Source organism: Somniosus microcephalus, chromosome 11, assembly GCF_052327205.1.
Source record: "Somniosus microcephalus isolate GS21.2 chromosome 11, FLI_Smic_1.0, whole genome shotgun sequence".
Classification (NCBI taxonomy): Eukaryota; Metazoa; Chordata; class Chondrichthyes; order Squaliformes; family Somniosidae; genus Somniosus; species Somniosus microcephalus.
Window position 1 is genome coordinate 29,700,481 of NC_140997.1, and position 5,134 is coordinate 29,705,614.

At 50.0% G+C, this 5,134-nt stretch overlaps 1 pseudogene; it reads left to right on the forward strand.

Moving 5' to 3' along the window:
* Nucleotides 1–2,373: 2,373 nt before the first annotated feature.
* On the forward strand, nt 2,374–2,939 carry LOC147110440 (small ribosomal subunit protein mS34 pseudogene; annotated as a pseudogene).
* Nucleotides 2,940–5,134: the final 2,195 nt, after the last annotated feature.

Genomic DNA, 5,134 nt, shown 5'->3' on the forward strand with positions numbered 1-5,134 from the left:
ACGCTGTCGCAGGTATATGAATTGACGGTGAGGGGATGGCCAACACATGGCGACTCACTGTTGCCAGCATTCTCATCCAGAAGAGAACAGCTGCCAGTATGCCAGGGGACAGTGATGTGTGGATCCAGAGTGGTGATTCCACCCAAGTTAAGGAAGAGAGTGCTAAATCAGCTACATGAAAGTCATCTGGGGGGAGTGAAAATGAAAAGCCTTGCTAGGGCTGATGTGTGGTGGCCGGGAATCGATCAACAAATCGAAGACCTAAGAGCTGCTTAGGATGCCAGAAGGTCCAAAATGCACCACCATATGCCCCTCTACACCCATGGGAGTGGCCCTCCTCTCCATGGCAACGGGTGCATATTGATTTTGCTGGTCCATTCATGGACTCAATGTTCTTAATAGCAGTGGATGCTCATTCAAAGTGGCCTGAGGTGATAAAAATGTCTTCAACCACTACAGAGAAAACGATTGCAGTCCTACGGACCATATTTGTCAGAAACGGTTTGCCAGAGCAAATTTGCTCTGATAATGGACCACAGTTTGTGTCCGACGAGTTCCAAAATTTTTTGAAAAGGAATGGGGTAAGGCATTACACATCCGCCCCGTACCATCCAGCCACAAATGGATTGGCTGAGAGGTTCGTACAAACCTTTAAGAAGACAATAAAGGCCATGTGCGACGATGAAATTCCACTACAGCATAAGATGGACAATTTCTTATTAGCCTACCGAAACGCGACACATGCAGTTACCAACCAGACCCCGGCCATGATGTTCTTTAACCGAAGGTTGAGATCTCGTCTGGACTTGCTCAGACCAAATGTGCGAAGAAATGTTGAGGACAAACAATTCCAGCACATTAATGAGAAGCCGACAAGGAGCTTCAATGTAGGGCAACCAGTCTTGGCCTGTGACTATCGAACAGAGAAATGGCAACCCGGAACGATATGTACAAGGCAGGGGCCATTAATGTACACAGTGGATGTCGGGGAGAACATTGTGAGACGCCACGTCGATCAGATCTTAGCGTCACAGGAACGCGTCAACCCCATGTCTTGAGTACCTGGGGATGAACCCGACATACCAGTAGCATCTACTTCAGACCCAGTAGCAGTGGAACCCGATGAACTACCCGATGAAAAGGGGTCACAATCGCCTCTGCACCAAGAACAAGAACCTCTGGAAAGGCGCTATCCCGAAAGGGTCAGGAAGCCGCCCCAAAGACTGAATCTATAAATGGACTTTTGTTGTTTAATGTACATGTTGAAATGTTAATTGTTATTTGAATATTAAGGGTACTACTAATCTAAAAGGGGAGGAATTGTAGTGTATGTGCCTTTAAGTCAGAACTACTTTTACAGCTCCTGTATACTGTAGTACCGGCAGTGACCACACCGGTATATAAGCTTTGAGCATGCCTCTGTACCCCCAGTCGTGAGACTACCCTCCTCCAGTAAAGACCTGTTTCTTGTTGATGTACCGCATCCGTGTGATTATTTTATAACAGCATATCCTCTGAATCACGGATCCAACACTCCCTATCTCTGTAAATCTCCTTCGCCCCACAATCCCCCCCCCCCCCCGAGATATCTGCGCTCCTCTAATTCAGCCCTCTTGAGCATCCCTGATTATAATCGCTCAAACATTGGCAGCCCTGCCTTCTGTTGCCTCAGCCCTGAAGCTCTGGAATTCCCTCCCTGAACCTCTCCGCCTCTCTTTCCTCCTTTTAAGACGCTCCTTAAAACCTACCTCTTTTACTAAGCTTTTGGTCACCTGGCCTAATTTCTCCTTATCTGGCTGGGTGTCAATTTTTTTTGGTCTTATAATACATCTGTGAAGCTACCTTAAAGGCGCTATATAAGTACAAATAGTAGTTGTTCTAGAATAGCAAAATACTGCGAATGCTGGAAATCTGAAATAACAGAAAATGCTGGAAATACTCAGCAGGCCAGGCAGCATCCGTGGAGAGAGAAACAGAGTTAACGTTTCCGGTCTGGGACCCTTCATCAGAACTGGAAAAAGCTGGAGATGTAACAGATATTCGGCAGGTGCAGAGACGGGGGGGGGGGTTAGGAGGGGAGGAAAGAATTGAAAGAACATCCTGTACTTTTGTAAGAGGCAGGAAAGATAAAATGTTGCAAATGGGAATGGCAAAAATCATACAGCATGAAAAATGGGGGCAGGGATAATTGGCTGTAAAGTGCCTAAGCGAAAGACCTCGAACTTGCGTTGAGCTTCATTTGAACAATGTAAGAGACCGAGGACAGAACGATCAGAGCGGGAGTGACGCGGTGAATTACAGTGCCAGGCGACCGAGCTAACTCCCAATGGTTCCTGTGAGGGGCGCCAGGACTCCACAAATCAGGGCGGAACCTTTGTTCCGGATGGAGGAGGGGGAGGGTTTTTGGTGTTGCGAGCGCGGCTTCCGGTGTTACACGTTTAGGAGTCCGGGTGCTGCGGCGCCGAGATCGCTGCGACTGAGCCTCCGGCTTTCCGTGTGTCAGGTCAGCCATGGCCCGCAAGAAGAAGGTCCGCGCCATCGCCGCCATGGCCCGCAAGGTGCGCGAGTACTGGGCGCTGAAGGAGCGGCCGCGGGACAGCCAGCGCTTCGCCCTGGACTACGCGACCATGAGCCGGCCCCACAGCGGCAAGAAGCTGCCGCTCCTGGCCCACCGCGACATCCGCGCCGAGAGCCGCCTCTTCCAGCTCCTCAACCGCCTGCCGCTCTTCGGCATCGGCCGCCTCGTCACCAGGAAGTCCTGGCTCCTGGCCTACGACCAGCCCTGCTACTGGGCCATCGGCAAGGTCAAAGTGGATTACACGGCCCAGGTCAGCCTGCCGGTCCGGCACCGGCCTCAGTCCGGCACCAGAGTTGGGTCAAGGCACCAGTTGTTTGCTTTGCTGATGATGGAAAACTGGCTCTGACCACATCAAGCACCATCTGGTCCTGCTCTCTGTCAAAACTGACCACTATTCCAGGATCGTCCTGGAAATCAATGATAAATCCCCCCCTTTTGTTCACTGCCAGGCGAGAGGGGTCTTCTTAAACCCCTGCCCCCTCCACCATCACCACTAACAACGTGCGAGGAGCTCACGGATTTCTTTATCACTAACGTGTAGACTATCCCTTCAGCTGCCTCTGCCGCTTCCCTCCCCCTAGCAGCTCTAGCCCTGAACCCGCATCTTTCTCTAGTTTAACTCCTATCTCTTCTCGTGCTGCCTTCAAAATAATTTTGCCCATTCCACGAGACCCACCTCCTGCTTGACCCTATTCTCATTAAACTGCTGGCCACCCAACTTTCTTTCCTGGCCCCAATGCTAGCTAATATTGTAAATGGTTCCCTCTCCTTCTGCTCCCCTTCAAATCGTTGCCTGCATGCTCAAAAACACCCACCCATGACCCCTCTGTCCTTGTAAACTATTGTCACATCTCCAACCTCCCTTTCCTCTCTCAACTCTTCAAATATGCTTTTGCCTCTGAAACCTGTGCCCATCTTTTCCCGCAACTCCATGTTTGAACCTCTCCCGTCGGGTTTCTGCCCCTGCCACAGCGCAGAAATGGCCTTAATCAAAGTCCAAATGATGGCCTCTGTGACTATGACCATGGGGCATTATGCCTCCTCATCCTTCTTAACCTCTCTCTGCAGCCTTTGACACACCATCCTCTGTTGTCCAGCTGAGTGGGACTGCGTTCGCCTGGTTCCACTCGTGCCTCTCCGATTGTGACCAGCGAATCTTGTGGATTGACTTCTCTTCCCACCTCTGGAGTCCCCCAAGGATCTATCCTTGGCCCCCCTCCTAGTTCTCATCGACATGATTCTCCTTGGTCACATCATCTGAAGAAATGACCTCCAGAACCAAACTATTCACAAAATCAGTGTCCTATTTGACTCTGAGCTGGGCTTCCAACTCCGCTTCCTTCCCATCACAAAGACCGCCTACTTTCACCTCCGTAACATTGCTCGTCTCCACCCCTGCCTCAGCTTAACTACTGCTGAAGCCCTAATCCTTGCCTCTGTTACCTCCAGGCTTGACTATTCCAACGCTCTCCTGGCCAGCTCCGCCATCCACCCTCCATAAACTTGAGCTCATTCAAAACTCTGCTACCGGTGCCCTAACTCGCAGCAAGTCCTGTTCACCTATCGCCAATGTTCCCAGCAAAATTTTTTTGGGTGCGCGGTCCATTTAAGGGGCTGCATGTCCCGTTCATATTACCGCGCATGCATGGTTTTTGCCATTAGAACGCCGTTCAGCCGGCTGTGCGGTCGCGCAGCTTAAAGGGAACATTGCCCATCACACCTCACTGACCTACATTGCCTCCCGGCCCACAAATTTTAAAATTCTCAACCTCGTATTCAAGTCCTGATGTGGCCTCGCCCCTCCCTATCTCTGTAACGTTACGTAGCCATATAACCCTCCAAGAACCCTGCATTCCTTAACTCTGGCCTCTGCATCCCTTATTCCCTTCACCCCACCATTGGCAGCCGTGCCTTCAGCCATCTAGGACCTAAGCTCTGGCGCTCCCTCCCGAAACCTCTACCGCTCTCTCCTCCTTTAAGACCCTCCATAAAGCCTACCTCTTTGACCAAGCTTTTGGTCGCCTGTCCTGATGTCTGCTTGCTCGTTGTCAATTTTTGTCTGATTACGCTCCTTTGAAGCACCTCGGGTTGTTTCCCCTACGTTAGAGGTGCTATGTACGTGCAAGTTGTTGTTGTCGCTACATCAGCCACAGGAGTGGGCGGAAGCCTTTCTGTTTGAAAGGTTTACCATTTAGAAATCTTGCAGGCGGGCGGCAGTCCTACCTTGTCGCTTGTGCTTTTAAGATGACTGGGTGTTTCTATTTTGGGATGTTTGCTTTCCCATTCAATTAAAGATGTCACAATCATTGCATGAGGCAAGAATGTTGTGACTATTTTTCAATTAAATTTGTAGCATTTGTGTCACTGTTGTAAATCCTTCTGAGCAAAGCCAATTGTGCAAAGGTGGGGAGGGTTCAGAACATAGGAATGTGCAGGAGCCAGAAAGACAGCAACAACTTGCATTTATATAGCGCCTTTAACGTAGTAAAACATCCCAAGGAACTTCAAAGGAGCATTATCAGACAAAATTTGACACCGAGTCACATAAAGAGATAT